At 30.2% G+C, this 17,582-nt stretch overlaps 1 pseudogene; it reads right to left on the bottom strand.

Annotated features, from left to right (window-relative positions):
* Positions 1-1,455: 1,455 nt before the first annotated feature.
* On the bottom strand, positions 1,456-4,015 carry LOC104606934 (protein FAR1-RELATED SEQUENCE 9-like; annotated as a pseudogene).
* Between the last annotated feature and the right edge of the window lie 13,567 nt (positions 4,016-17,582).

The following is a 17,582-nucleotide window of genomic DNA, read 5'->3' as shown; positions in this document are numbered from 1 at the left end:
TGGTCCTCATCACTAATAATCATGTTTTTGTTAATTATTAAACCTTATTAGTTAAAAGTAACTAGTACAAATCTTTGTTCTTTGTAACTTTTTTCTATGTACAGCATTTTTCCCTTGCAACTTCAATTTGTATTGTAGGATATAGGTGTACTTGGATTAGAATTGAGTTGGGATATCACTTGGTTAATCATTAAAAAGGGTTATGTTTGTTTCTTAGTTGTTGGTGCAGAACTAGTAGCTCTTGGAATCCATTTCCAAGAGCTAGCACTATCTGGTTAAATGCTCAAGTACAAACAACTTTAAAACATGTCCATAGATAGAACAAAACAATTTAAACAATTGATTGGGATGACTTGTGAGAATGATTAGCTTAGATTATGGTTTTTGCAACTTGTTTTTTTTTAGAATCAACTTGTTTCTTTATGAACTTTATTTGCTACCAACAACATTAAGATGTTGGAAATTTTTTCTTGAATTTATTTTCTTCTCTTAACTCTTATAGGAACATATTACAAGAACATGCAACACAAGGCTAGTAAAAAATCTCCTCAATATGCTTTTCATTTTTGTGCTAATTGCATTCTATCTCATACCTAATTTTTATGTTTTTTTGCCTTTTGTATGAGCAGTAGAAGATGTAATTTTTGATTGGTGTATCCTATACAATTTTCAAGACATGCCTTAATTAGCATATGCATCAAGTGGATAGACAAATTTACTGCTTGGAAGATGGTTGGATGCAAAAAGCAAAGTTTTGGAGTAGTTCCAAGAGCAAGTATCACTATAAGAGAATAGTAGTATGGAATGTTTTGAGAAGCAATTTTCCCTCTTGGAGGATAGATTAAAACTAATAACATGTCAAATGCATTATACTTATTATAGTATTGTTATTTTATTGACGGTATGGCTAAAACAATAGACTTCAGCATGAGCATTATTAAGTATGTAAAGATATGGCTAAGTTATATTTGGGACATCGAATTATCTGAAGTTTTTTTCTTCTTGTTGTGTTCATATGAAATTTATGGTCGGGATTGAATTACCAAAAAAAATTATGGGATTGTATTACTAAATGTAATGGAAATTAGTAATTTATCAATACCAAATGGGCAACTTGAACCTTAATTGTAACTCTTTTGACTCCTAAGTTGCATACTCTATGTCAATTTATTAGGCTATGTTTGATTTACTAGAAAATAAAAGACGGACATGTTAAAGTAGAGTTTTTAACAAATTTTGTGAAATTTCTTTAAAAATTTCCCTCAAATTTCGGTTCTTTCAAACTAAGCACAGCCTCAACGATAACTACTTGGAATGTAACAATCTTATTTTATATGGATATCTTATTTTAATATAAATATTAATAAATCATTGTCTCTTCGCAACTATGGTTAGATTTCCAATTAATATAAATATTAATAAATCATTCCATTGCGGGAATGATGAAATCTCGTATTACCCATCAAATAATGTGTAGTTTTTGTTAATACTTTCTTTTATGAGAGTTAAGAACTACGGGTCCATTTGGATCATAATCATAATCAAAATCGAAATTGGTCTATTCCCCCACCTGAATTGAAATAAGCTAGTAGGGGATTGACAAATTAAATAAAAAGATACCTGTATAGGTTGTTCGGTAGAACTTTCTTCGGCAATATGATTCTTTTTCCGCTTTGTTCTCTTTGCTATGGCTTTTTCTAAAGCATTTTTTGGCCTCTTAGAAGAACGCACATTGGTCATCTTGTGTTTAATTCCTTTCACTATTGTTGAGGTCCCTTCTTCAGCAAAATTGACATTTTTGCCATCAATATCTCCACATATTTTATCAACATGTAATGAAGGAGAGCTACTATTGTCATTAATTTCAGCTTCCATGTCCTCTAGTGAAATAGATGATTGGTCAAATGTTGTATGTTTCAAACATTCTGTCACTTCTTTTAAAATCTTTTCTGCAGTCTCCATAACAATCTTGTAAGCATTCTTAGAATGTGCAGCTCTATTTGCTTTTTGGGAAAGCAAACAATTCATTTCTTTCTAATACATGGCTCTTTCTATGTTTTGATCGACACATGTAATAGAGTCATGAGATGTTTCAACAATTATCACCTTTGCATCAATAGTCCATCTTTTTAGTATATAGCATGGGGGAATCATTTTAATGCATCTACAATCAATGCATGCCCACATAAGATCCCCATATATTCAAATGTTTTACAACTACAATTGACCAAATCATCTATTGAGTCAAAAGTGACCGTGTGCCGACGACTTTTAACAATATACTTGGTTGATGTTCCACATACAACATAATCTTCTTCAATACTACAATTGAGTTGTTTAATTACTTCATTGTAAAACAAGGAAAAAATAGGGGGAGTATATATAAGAGAAAATAATTCAATATATCCACCTTTGTAGTCAAGGTCGGGATGTTTTGTGTTGCTGCAAATTCAGCTTTTAACTCTTCATATCGCCTATCAGCAACTACTCTCTCAAAATGCCGAAGGAGTCTTGATAAATCATGCTTACTGTTGACATATTTTTTAAGACAACTATTCATGCTCTCACTTCTCTGTGTGGTGCTCATACCAGCAGAAAATGTTTGTTGCCCAAATACTAAAGCCCATTTATGCCTTTTATCATATAACTTTTGCAACCAATCATTCTCTTGGAGCTTATACCTCTTAATCATCTTTTCCCATGCATCTTCAAATTCATTTACATCCTCATAATCATAAACACAATTGCTAAAATCCTTAGAAAATGTCTTAAAATTTTCAAAAACACCACTAAGGTGTTTTGCAGCATTTTGAAACATATGCTAAACACATAATCGATGATTTATTTCTGGTAATACCAAATTGATTGTCTTTGCCATAGTTGCATCATCATCAGTTAGAATTGTCTTTGGTTGTTTTCCACCCATTGTTTTGATGAAACTCTTAAAAAGCCACTCAAATGTTTTTGCAGTTTCATCATACAACAATGCAACACTAGAATTTATTGATTGCATATAATTGTTCACCCCCACAAACATTGCAAATGGTCGATTTTCATTGTTTGTTCTATACGTTGTATCAAAACATATAACATCACCAAAATGACCATAGCCTACTATCATCTGACCATCTACCCAAAACAAATTTGTGACTAATTCAGCTTGATCCAATTGTATTGCATATACAAAAGAAGGATCTTTTGATTGCATGTCTTAAAAGTATTGTAAAATACCACCTGCTTCTCCCTTCTCCATCTTCCTAGTCAGATATGAATGCAAATAATTCTTAAGATCCATAGAAGTTAATCCAACTTTTTCCCGTCCACCAGCTGCCTTGGCCATTAGTTCCATTGATGCTTTGGGAGCTATTCCTGAATCATCAGCTCTTTTAACATGGGCTGCTTGTATCTCTGAAATACTTCTTTGTGATCTTAGCATGTGTGTTTTTTTAGGGGTTATAATAATATGATTATGATTCACATTAAAAGAAATCACATGATAGAAACCATATTCTCGATGGCTTATCTTCATTTCTACCATACACTCACATCTTGTTTTCGCTTGGGGTCGTTTGGCGATGAATCCAGGTTTATCTTGGATACGCTTTCCCTCTCTAGACCAACAAAATTTTCTAAATCTTGCTTTACCAATCCAAGAGCATAGAATTCTATTGGCTTTTAGAACACTAAATCCTACCTTTCCAGCATATCTATTGCAAAATTCATATGCTTCTTCTTCTGTTTTAAACACCATGCCAATCTTCGGGGTCCACTCTTTAGGAACAAGGGAGCATTTTTCCTTGAACATTTTCTTTATACTTTCATCAAATATCTGTTGGCCTTCAATTTCATGCAATTTAGCAATACTATATTTTCTTGTATTTAGCTCAGTAGGACTTGATAATTCATCTACTTTGGTTGCATCATTTGCCTCAATATCAGTAATGTCAATATCTTGGCATTTGCCCCCACCTAAATAAAAAATCAGCCTACACTTGGAGTGAGGACCAACCTCCATATTCCTTTTGGCTATTCTGTTAGACATGACAAAAATATTTTACATACTTATAAACACATAAAAATGGAAAGAAAGCATCAATTTAACAAAAAGAAAGTAAATTATAATAATAAGAAACAATATATAATATAGGCTACTATGGGAATGTATTTTCTTGAACATTTTGTTTGAAAATTATAAATTCAAGTACATGGTTTAATAAGTTTGATATAAAGTAAAAATTGGTTTTATCTTTATGTCAAATACGTTGCGGTAGAGGTGTAAAACGGGTTGTGTCGGGCTGGCACGACACTAGGGGCATAAACGGATCGAATTTGAATCAGATTAGACAATATCCGAATTCGAATCCGATTAGAAAATTCGATATCCGAATTCGATTTGATATCTAACGAATATTGAAAATTAATATTCAAATTCAAATCCGATTAAATATTCGAATATTCGATTCGATTCGAATTTGATTAATTAATTATTTTAGATAATTAGTAAATATATAAAATAAATATTTTATTGATATAAAGTATATAAATATATAAATTATTTATATAACTTAATTATTATATATATTATATAAAATATTTTATATATAAGAATTAAATAGTAGGTCAAATTCGGATATTTATTGAATCAAATCAGGTCATATCTGAATTCGAATCCGATTAATTATTCGGTAAGAATAGGATATCCGAATTCAACCGATTAGATATTCGAATTATCTGAATTTGATTTGATTCGGGTTGGGCTGCGGGCTGGGTCGTGCCAGCATGCGGATCACAGAAGGCATGGCCCACTTGGTCGTGCTGTGCCGGCCTGACCTACAAACCTAAAACCCCAGGCCCAGCACGACACGGACCATCGCGCTGGGCCTGGCACAACCCACATGCCATCATGTCGTGTTGTGCCAAGCCGACCCAAACCCAACTTGATTTACATCTCTACGTTGAGGAAGAATGGAAAATTAGAGAATTCAGTCAAAGCATAATAAATATTCTCTAAAATTGTAACATGTAATGCTTTATTATATATTAATTCTCCAAAATTAGAGCATTCACCAAAAATAAAAAGCTTTTAAGTACTAGTTTTTCCAGAAATTGTTTATTTTATGATACTAGCATAGATGAATTTTAATGGCTATTGTATTTGTCTTGTCGTTTTGGTTTATTGAGAAAGACATAAATTATTAAAGTTCTAACAAAAAAATAGATAATTAATTTTGACAAAAAAGACATGAATCAATTTTCTAGGAATATGCATAAACTATTCTGACAAACTGATAAGTTAATACAGGTATTTCTACTTACAAATTTATGATAATCTTGTAGTTCTCTTGCCCTTTTGCACCTTAAAAAGCAATGCCCATAGCAGAAGTTCAGAACCCGCAAATGAGGAATACGAATATAAGATGGCTAGAGATCGGATGAATGGGTTTCTTGGATGGATGTGTTTCTTGAGATGAAATCACAGGTTAGGGCTTCAAGAACTACTGCCCCAACCAACCAGTTGCAATTATTGAAGGTGCAGAGGTGGGAGAAGTTCAGAACCCGCGAATGAGGAATACGATGGCTAGAGATTGGATGAATGGGTTTCTTGAGATGAAATTGCAGGTGAGAGCTTGAAGAACTACTACCCCAACTAACCAGTTGCAATGGCATTGAAGGTCCAGAGGTGTGGAAGAACCCTAAATGGCAGAAGGTTGGAGATGGAGAGACCGACGCATTAATGGGACATGTTTTCCTTTTTGGTTTTTTGTTTTTTATTTTTGACACAAATATTAAAATAATAAATAAATTGGAGATGGAGAGACCAATGCATTAATGGGACAGGTTTTCCTTTTTGGTTTTTGGTTTTTTATTTTTAACACAAATATTAAAATAATAAATAATAACTAATGGAAGAACAAAACGTTTGGAGTTCGGATGCAAGGTGCTTTAGCTGGGCCAGATGTTAGCACGCTATTAGGTGCTTACTTAATGTGCTCACCTAGCATGCTTACTACATCCGGACCCGTTACGATGGCCATAGACTTGATAATGGCTGAAGTTCAGCAAGTTGCTGAACTAAAAGGCTTTGTTGCTTTACTTTACCTGAGGTTTCTCACAAATACTCACTAGAAGAGACCGGATCTACTCCTTACACACACAGGGCGCCTCACACCGACCTCATATGCACATGTGCCTGTGAGGTGCCCATGTGTGAGGAGCAGATCCCGTTCCCTCACGAGATACGGGCATTTATTTGGAACCATTTTTTCATAAAAAAAATGTGCTCAAAGCCATGCCTTGGAAATCGGGAAGGCATGGCTTGGAGAAACGCCTAATTTGGCATTTCCTGGAGCTGCAGATCATTGTTGCCAACAGGGATGTGAGGTGGTAGTGGCGTGGCATTGGATAATGGGTACCAGTGCTGAAAACGTTTCTTAGAGCATAGGTACCATTAGAAAAAGTTGTTGCTCCAAGAAACGTCCTACCTAGCAACAACAACTCCAAACAAAAAAAACATCGTTTTCTCAGAAAATGATACTTCCAACCTGCACATTAGCAGCACCGTTTTCTGAGAAAATGGTAAAAAAATGGTGTTGCATCTACAGCATCGATGCCAAACATATGCAAAATCAGCCTTATTAACGATCACTTATTTTGGTGATTTCTTGATTTTTAATTGATTTTGATTTTTTTAAGATTGCATGACATCCAATATGGCATTGAATAATAACTCTAATACAAAAAATAATTGGCCCTTTGAGAATTAATACTACACATACTCAAAGCCATTTCTCAAATGATACAAGATAACAAAATTTACAAGTTTTTGGAAAAAAAAAACACTAATTTCAAAAATCAATCAGTAAAGAATAATCAACATGGATGCCAAACATTACCTTAGAATTAATAAGTGGGGTAAGTGAAGTTTACTCTTAGGGGGCATTTGTTTTCCAATAAATAGGGGTAGGTAAGTTGATCGGACCCATATAAAAAAAAGGAATCTGTGTTCGTGTTTATATTAATGGATCTCATGGAAAAAAAAATAATACCCCAACTCATTTACCTAGATAGGGGTGGATTTGAGTCGAGCGAGCCAAATAGTACTAGGCTCGAGCTCAGCTCGAGCTTGATTTTGAGAAAAAATATTTTATAAAAATAAAAAATTATATATAAAAATATCTTTTACTTGATATTAAAAAAATTAAGAATTATAATAATTAATAGTTATAATATTTTTATTATATATTATTTTTTATAATTTTATTATATATATTATATATCAAATATATATATAGCCGGCTCGCGAGCCTCACGAGCCGAGCTCTAGTAGGCTCGAGCTCAACTCGTTTAATAATCGAGCCAATGAATTGGGCTCGAGCTCTGTTGAAATCGAGCCAAACCGATCTCGAGCAGCTCGTAAAAAGCTCGGCTCGTTAGCACCCCTATACCTAGATAAATAATACCCTCATGAGACTTAGGTAAATAACTTTCATGTCCATGCAAAAAATTGTTAAAGCATGATGAAACAACATTAACCCTTCAATAATGACTGTTACATTTATTTAAGTATTTCTCAAGAAACACCTACCCAAATAAGTGTATTTATCTAGATTAGTAAGGGGTACATGCGTTGCACGTGGGCATGTGCATGGTAAAAACTTTTAAAGTTTATATTCGGCTATTGGAATTTGTAAAGATTCTTAAAGTTTGGAAATGTATACATTCAAAAAAAGTTTAAGCATATAAAAATAGGCTATTAAAGCCATCATTTATTAATATTTTTGTTCAATTTTGAAGTTTTTATTTTAGTACATGTTCTTCTGATCTATATATATATTAAAACAAAGCAGTCAAAAAATTTTCTCCTTTTTTTGAATTTTTTATTTTTTTTTATCCCATGCCATTTTTAAGATAACCAATGAGATGCACTTTCCCAATAACCTAAATAATCTCCTAAACTATCTCCCCACTATCCTCCATTTTCTCCAAAATTATCTCTAATTCATATTTATCTCTCTAAATTATCTTTAATTCCTATTTATCTCCAAAATTATCTCTAATTTAGTATGGAGTTTATCTCCTAAATTATCTCTAATTTCTATTTATCCTCTCCCATACTTTTTATCTATATCTATCTAAAGAAAGTTTGGATTACAAAATTTAAGAATTACATAATATTCTATGATAAACTTAAAATATTTATTAAAAAACAAAAAATAAATTTATGTTTTTACAAAATATATCACGAATTTATGTACTAACAATTTAAATTATGTTTTTTCGGATTATCAATTTAAATGTTTTTCAAATATTTAATAATATATAATAGCTTTAAGTAAATAAAATTCAAAACAAAAAACAAAAAAGTTAAATATTTTCTAGATTATTTAAATACTTAAATAACTAATTATTTATCATAACTATATTTTAAATAGTTAAAATGACGAAATTATGTAATAAATTTAAAAAATTTCTTCAAAGTAGAAAAAAAATTATAACATAATATTGAAATTAATAATAATTTAATATATTACAAAATTAATAAATGAAGTTATGTAATGATAGTATAAATTATGATTTTATGGATAATTAAGTACAATAAATAACTAATATTTTAAAATTTAAATATTTTACATATTATTTAATTATTTAAATAACAAAATATTTAACATAACTAGATTTTAAATAGTTAAAATAAAGAAAGTATGTAATAAATTTTAAAAAATTCTAAAAAGTAGTAAAATAATTATGACATAATATTGAAATTAATAATAATTTAATAGTTTACATAATATTGTAAATAATTAATTTCACTTATACCAAGTAATAATTCGAGAAAAAAACTTTCAAAAAAAATAATATTTATTAATAATAATTTTAAACTCTTAATCTGTATGTATTATGTAATAATATATACTAAAATTAATATTTATTGTATTTCGGTAATTATTTATTGTTTTTTGTGATAAATGTATTTTCAATGGTTATGTATAAATTTATTTTGTTTTGTTATTTAACAGAAAACTTTCAATAATTATTGGAGATTGAATTACTATTATTGAAAATTTTAAATTTAATTTATTGTATTTTTGTTATAAATTATTGATTAATATTTATTAGAGAATAAACTATTACTTGAGATTATACTATTTATTAAATAAGTTAATATATTTTTAGTACTTATTATATTTTTGTAATTTCTATAATTATTGTATTTTTCATTATCAATATATTTTTTAATAACTGTGTATTTTCACAATAAATTTTCAATAATTATTGGAGATTAAACTATTGTTATTTATCAGAGATGAGACTATTAATTTAGCTGAAATTATGAGTGTTCATGAGTTGGTTCAGTTCAGTCGTAGGCTATTTGGTCAACCAAATTGACCTGGTTAGGTTAGGGAGTTGATAAGATGAAACTAACTAACCTTTTGTGAAAACTGACCCACTCAAGATGTATCGATTTGGGTCAATTTTTTGGTTTGGTTAATCAACTAAAAAGATTTAAACTTAAAAATTATAGTGCAATTATTGAAAAATAAATTTAAAAATTAGATTTATGATATAAAACATTTTAGTCTAAGAAATATGGGAAATTTCTCACTTTTCCATATTAAAAAATATATTTAAATATATATCCATGGTTAGGTCGTTCGATTTTGGTCGATTTAAAACTGGCCAAAGTGAAACTAATCCAAATTGGTCGAATTGGAAAAATTTTGAACCAAAGCCAACCTAAAATACTAGAAAACCGACCAACTCGGGTCAAGTTAATCGGATTGGTCGGTTTCATCAGTTTGATGAATAAAGCTAACTAAAATTAATTATTGTTATTTTTGTATTATAAAAATATTATTAAAAGTAGTATATAAAATATGAATAATTATTAATTATTTAAAAAGTTGAAAATATAAAACAATTGTATACTCTTATGTGTTTCTATTAGGGTCATTTACTGGAACACACCTTTAGGGTGGCAATTTTCCCCATCCCTGACAGGGACCCGACCTTATGGAGACAGGGATAGGGATTGTTTTGGCGGGGCGGGGGCGGGGGACAGGGATTAATAGGAATCCTCGATCGGGGTCAGGGTCAAGGATGGGGATTGGGGTCCCCTCCCACCCCGACCCCGGTTTTATACATATATATTAAATGTACTATTATATTAATTATATTACATATATATCAAAACATATTTAAAACATTATTTGTAATTTAAAATTTTTATTTGTTTTAAATAAATTTATTTAAAAAAATACTATTATTTAAAAACATTTTGGGGATTCGGGTCCCCAGGGGAACCCATCCCCATCAGGGATTGGGGATGGGGGTTAATTTTAGAATCGAGTCAGGGATGGGGAATATTATCCTCTCTCCGAACCCACCCCGTTGCCATTCTTACACACCTTATAGTTTTACATATTTATTTAAACATACCTTATAGTTTCATTTTACTAAAACATCCCATATATTTTATAACTTATTTACTTAATCAATCTTTCATTAAGGAGTTTTTGTTTCGCCATTAGAACCATGATTTTTTATTCCAAAAATACCCTTAACACTTTTTTTTTGTACAGAAAACAAAATTGACCAAATATAGCCAATAGAGTGGTTGCTCGTGTCTTATTAAGGGAAAAATTGTATTTTTTATTTTCTTTTAATTAAATTTATTTAAATGAACATTATGGTCAACACTGTCATTTTCACTGTCATCTAATGAAAGATTGATTAAATCCATTGCAAATTATAAGTGGTGTTTTAGTAAAATGCTAACTATAGGGTAGATTTTAGTAAATCCATGAAACTATAAGGGATATTTTAGTAAATGGCCCTTTCTATTATTTAGCTTTCGCTTAATAAATTCCATGCATCGCACGGGTCCCATTAGTAATTTAGGTATTACATGCTTTATTTGAAACTCTTACCTGTTTTTTAAAACTCGACAAGATTAATAATTGAATAACCAATTATTTCCCTAGTTGTCTCAAATATAAGTGAAACAATGTTTTTATTATTAGTACAATAATACTTTTTAATTATTATTCTATTTTTTAATATCTAGTAAAAATAATTTTTTGAAAGTTATTTCATATTTTTGTTATTTGGAAGCTTCAATACTTCTAATTATTTAATCTATTTTTTATTATTTTAATATTTTAAAAATTTTAAATTAAACTATTTATTAAATTGAATAATCCATAAAATTATAATTTATATTGTTATTACACAATTTCATTATTAATTTTGTAAAATATAAAATTATTATTGATTTGAAGATGAATTGCCTAGTGCCAAATGTTGCAAGTCGTCACACAATCCTCTTCTAAATGGTTTAAATAAATTACTACTTTCCAAAAGAACCAAACACAAGAATATATCAAAGTGTTAGTACTTTACAATAGTTAATAAAGATAAATACAATCTTTTAATTACTTGTTGTCCATAGGAGTGTTGGGTTTGAAATATTAGGAGTACTTTTGTTGTTTTTGAGATCCCCTTCATATATCCTAGCATGTGAGCATGTGAGGAATAAAGTTATGGATTGAAATAAGTCATCATTGCTATGAAGGACGGTATTTGGCAATTATCTAGGTTATTATTTTTATTAAAAGTTAGATATTCAAATTAAATAATTTGGCTCCTCACCCTCAGTCTTTAGACCCTAATACAAGATGAACTGTTGATCTTCAAATCCCAATTATGACTTCTACAAGCAAATCTCCAAGTGGATTAATTGGTGAGCTCCTTCCCCTCCCCCCTATGGTATGGTTAAATTGAATATAGACGGTGATTCCAAAGGAAACCTAGAGGATAAATTTCTTGTTGACTTTGTTTCTTATTACAATGTTTGTATTTGTATGGAAGCTGACTGTGATGACTTAAATATTTGCCTTGAATCTAATTGGACTCCTTTGTTAGTTGAATGTGATAATAGAATTTTAGCGGACATGATAAACAAACACAATGCTATTCCTTGGACTATCCACTATCAAATTAATTGTAAGAGGTCTTTTTAATGATGGCATAGATGAATATGTCCATTACCCATGCATATAGGGAAGTTAAAAGATTGGCAGACTCCCTAGTAATCAAGGTATTGATTTAGGCTCTAATGTTGTTTTTATACTTTTCCCCCAACTTCCAAGTTAAACAAAGCATCTGATGTAGGATGACTACTTAGGTTTACCTATCCCCAAACTTGTGTAATGTGCTTTATTGGTTTTCTTCAACTTGGGATGGGGTGGAGAGTGTCTCAGAGGGTTCATTAGTTATGAGGCTTGGGGCAAGGCGGGCTATGTCCTCCTCTGTATTTGCCTTTTCCTATGACACATAACAAAATTTTTAGGTGGCCCCCTCCACCTAGAATAAAGTTTTATATATATTATAAAGCGATTAGGTCCCATGTAAGCAAGCAGTCCTCTCCTTCTCTCTTCTCTGCTTAAGCCTCTCTCCTTTCTCTCTTATCTGGGGCAAGGCGGGCTATGTCCTCCCCTGTATTTGCCTTTTCCTATGACACATAACAAAATTTTTAGGTGGCCCCCTCCACCTAGAATAAAGTTTTATATATATTATAAAGCGATTAGGTCCCATGTAAGCAAGCAGTCCTCTCCTTCTCCCATTCTCCCTTCTCTCTTCTCTGCTTAAGCCTCTCTCCTTTCTCTCTTATCTGTTCCTAGCCCTTTCATGTAGTCACATGGCAGCCCTCTCTTCTACACTAGAGTCCTACTCAAAATCTCTCTCTCATGTTCCCAATCATTTAGCCAACCTCCTCCTAAAATTTCCCCTAAACTATCTCTCCCACCTAAAATTCTTCCTAAAAAACACCTCTTAATCTATATTGCCACGTAGCAACCATCTCTCTCTCTCTCTCTCTCTCATGTTACCAATCTACTCAACCCCTCCTAAAATTTCTCCAAAACAATTTCTTCCATCTAAAATTCCTCCTAAAACACTTCTTAATCTATGTTATAAACCATCTAAAAACCAAAAACATGGTTAAAAATTAATTAAATTAATTTGGGTAGTTAAATTAATTTGTGAAATATTTTTTTTATATTTTCAATAATTACTGATACTATTGAATATTGTTTAGTAAATATCGAAACCTAAACTATATTTTTTCATAATTTTGGTAAATTGAAAATTTGTAATTACTAATTACTTGTTGAGAATTACTATTTGGGTAATTCAATTTCATATTTTTTTGAAAAATAATTATTGAAATAAATAATTACTAAAGTTAATAATTAATTAAATTATTAATAAATACAAATTTAAAAATAAAAAATTATCACTAATTTTATCAATAAGTACTTATTTATAATTTTAGTGATTTTGGTCAACTTATTAATATTTAATGATATTATCAAATAATAATTACAAAATTTCAATAATTTTTTAGTGGAAAATTAATTTGATAAATTTATTTTTTATACTTTCAGTAATTTTGATATTTACTATAATTTTTGAGCAATAATTAGTGATTTTGTTAATTTAGTGAAAGTTAAATTATAAAACTTTCAATTTTTCAAATAAATAATTGGAAACTTTTAATAATTTCCATAAGTATTCTATACTACATTTATAATTACCATAATTAATGGAACTATATTTTGGGTTTGGAGGGAGTTATGAGTTTAGTGGATGACCCCTAGGGTAGGAATGGCAATGGGTGGGTTTGGGGCAAGGGTCATACTCCCCATCCTGACCTCGAGTTTTAAATTAATCCCTATAAAAAATTTTAGCTTGCATCCGCAGTCCTCGATAGAGAGGGCTTCCCCATTGGGGGCTTGAATCCCTAAATTTTTTAATTAAAAGCTTGTTTTTAGAAAGATATTTATTTAAAATAAAGGAAAAATTAAAATGCAAATAATATTTTACATATATTTTGATAAATATATAATATAAATAATATTATAAATAACATAAATAATACTATATATTTAATATATATAATCGGGGTTGGGGGTGGGGTGTGGACTTCACTTCCCGTCCCCAATCATGTATTCCTATTAATCCCATCCTCACCCTGTCCCCCACTAAGGCAATCTCCATCCCATCCCTGTCTGATCGGAGAGGTCGGGTACTTGGTGGGGATGGAGAAAATTGTCATCCCTACCCCCAAGTTGTGTAGCTCCATAGAACAATAAGTTTTGAGTCCAATTCCATGATCTCTCTCTCTCTCTCTCTCTCTCTCTCTCTCTCTCTCACGTTCTCAATAACCTAAACTAACCTAAATAATATCCTCTCCTAAAATTTCTCCTAAACTACCTCCCCTACTATCTCTCACTTTCTCCTAAATAAGTTATCTCTAATTCCTATTTATCTCCTTAATGATCTCTAATTCCTATTTATCCTCTCCCCTACTTTTTATCTATATCTATCTAAAGAAAATTTGAATTAAATAAATTAAAAAATTTTAACAAAATTATATAATAACTCTAAGATATTTATTAGAAACACAAAAATAATTATAATAGATTTAATAATATTCATATTATTAATAGTTTTATATTTTTACAAAATTCGTTACGAAATAATGTATTAAGAATATAAATTAAGATTTTCCAGATTATTCAATTTAAATCTTATTCAAACAATAACAATTTAAAATTCAAAAAACTAAAATATTATTTAAATATTTCAATAACTAAACATCTTAAATAAAAAATATTATAAATAGATAAATAATTATATAACAAAATATTTAATATTATGTAATAACTTTAAAATAAATAAAATTTCAATAACGAAAACTTTTAAATATTTTACATATTATTTAAATATTTAATTAAATAAATATTTTAAATAATTTTATAATATTAATCTATATTTATTATATATTTATGTTTACTAAAATTAAAATTTGTTGTATTTTCAGTAATTATTTATTGTTTTTGTGATAAATATATTTTCAATAATTATCTAAAAAAATATTTTTGTTTTGTTATTTAATAGAAAATTTTCAATAAGTATTGGAGATTAAACTATTGTTATTTAACTTTTTAAATTTAGTTTATTTTGCTTATTTTATTTATTGTATTTTTGTTATAATTTATTTATTAATATTTATTAGAGATTAAACTATTTATTGATTAATTTATTATATTTTTGGTATTTATTGTATTTTCATTATCAATATTTTTTCAATAATTGTGTATATTTTTTCTATAAATTTTCAATAATTATTGGAGACCAAACTTTTGTTATTTATTAGAGATTAGAGTATTAATTTAGTTGAAATTAGGAGTGTTCATGGGTTTGTTCGGCTCGTTTGCAGGTTGTTTGGCCAACCAAATCCACCTGGTTAAGTTGGGGAGTTGGTCACCCAAAACAATTGACCATTAGTGAAAACTTGGCCAAGTCGAGTTGTATCGGTTTGGATTGATTTTTGATTTGGTCAGTCAGTTCAAAAGATTTAAACTTAATAATTAAATTTAAATTAAAAAAAATTATAGTGACATTATTAAAAAATAATTTTATAATATAAAATATTTTAAACTAAGAAATATGGAAAACTTCCCACTTTTCCCATATTAAAAAAGTTATATTAAAAATATAAAATATTAATATATATCTATGGTCAAGTTGTTCAAATTTATTCTATTTACAAATGGGCAAAATAGGATTAATTCAAGCTGGTCAGATTAGGTATATATCTAATCGATTTGGTTTGGTTTAAACTTAGCTTACAAAACCATAACCCGCAACTAAACCAAAAATCAGTTTTATATTCAAATATTCAATGATACCGAAACCAACCAACTCATTTGAGAAACTGACCAAATTGGGTCGAGTTGGGCGTTGGTTTAATAGGTTTGGTCAGTTTTTATTATTTCAAAAATAAGCCTACTCCTCACATGTGGCTAGATAACAAGTTAACAATTTTTATTGGCAACCTTGTATAACTTTCTCAACTAGGAAATATGATTAGCTGATGTAAGCATGACATGCAATTATATGGTGTGTCTCACACCAATATATGTCCAATTACAATGTCTTTATTTGATGATGACCATATGATCAAAAGTAGATAATGAAATTACCTGTAAACAAGTACACATGAATCATACAATCAACGCTCATCTATCATGAATAGAACAACCTCTTTTGTATTGTATGGTTTAAAAAAAAAAAAAAACGCCATTCTCAAAGAAAAAATATTGGTATGGTTCTTGAACCATTCCATATTAGCATGGACGGAACCCTTTAAAAATAATGTGATGAACTTTAAATACCCAAATTACCTTCTAGATGATTTCACTCTTGTATTCTTCATTTCTTGCATTTTTTTTTAAGAAAAAGAAAAAAGAGATTTTATTCAACTTAGAACCTGCATTGAGCTGCATACATCTATCCCTCCCCTCCCTAGACCCTGCATTGGTAGAATATAGAATAAGAGCTCTGTGATGGTTCCAAGTGAAACAACCCAGCCCTACAATGCTGGTACTAGCACAAAAACCCCACATCAACCCAGCCATACCAATTGCATAACCACTCTATGAAGCTTCTCTACAAGTTTTGATAGAACCTTAGCAAGAACCAAGGTTGCGTTTATAGTAGTAGCGACAGGTTCTCTCTTTAATGTCCCAACAAAAGCTTAAGCTATTTCAATGGCCACCCATCCTAGAGCTTCAAATTCAATGGTGTTGGCACCAAGGGAAGATGTGACAATTACGTCTTCATGTAGGCCCAAGTTTGCTGTCTTTTGGAGGTAAGTCTTTGGTGAAGAAGTGAAGCTTCAATGGAGGTAGACAATCTTCAACACTTCCCTTCTGCACATCCATGGATCTACCTACTCTAATGCCAATTGATATGAACCTTTTCTTTTCACAGGGAAGGGAAGAGGGATTACTCAAACTGTAGTGCAGAGCACTGCTAAAGAGAGTCAAAACCTACTCAAGAAGATTTCGAATGGAGATGACTATAAAAAAAATATTCAATGTATTTCTTTTAGGACTATATATATAATATTCAGTCTCAAGGTAGAAGACAATGAACAATGTCTTCTTTTTAAGGGTAGTTTTGACATTTTCAACAGATAACTGGTGGTCGGTTAACAGCAAGGACCAACTTGATACTTTTTAAAAATTTAGGTACTGCAGTGACATGTTTAAAAGTTTGGGTACTAATTTGACACTACCCCCAAAGTTCAGAATACTAAAGTGAAATTATCCCTATTGTTAACCATCAAAAAGTATAAATAACCAATAATCATTGTAGTGGTTAAGTCTGAATTGCATTATTGGATCTTCAAAGATTGGATGGGCTAACAAGTTGGGCCCATTAAACTCAAAGGCTCGTAACATCCTATAATTGGGCTCAAATCTTGACTGCCTAACTTGTATAAGAGTGTCACTTGTCTCCCACCAAGGAATAAGAATGGCTAGTATAGCTTTAGCTTCCACTCTCGAGATAAATTCCAGAATCCAGATCTTCCATGAACCACATTGCTTATGAACAAGTCTGCTACCCAAGTATAGTCACCTTCTGGTCAAACTGATTGGACATTTAGCTATCCCCCTAGGATGCATTGGAATCCAAGGCTCAATCCAAATACACTGATTGTGATTGGCCAT

The sequence above is a fragment of the Nelumbo nucifera genome, chromosome 6 (genome assembly GCF_055504915.1).
Source record: "Nelumbo nucifera cultivar China Antique chromosome 6, China Antique-T2T, whole genome shotgun sequence".
NCBI classification, from domain to species: domain Eukaryota; kingdom Viridiplantae; phylum Streptophyta; class Magnoliopsida; order Proteales; family Nelumbonaceae; genus Nelumbo; species Nelumbo nucifera.
Note: the sequence above shows the minus strand (reverse complement) of the source record. Positions and strands in the feature narration are given on the sequence as shown.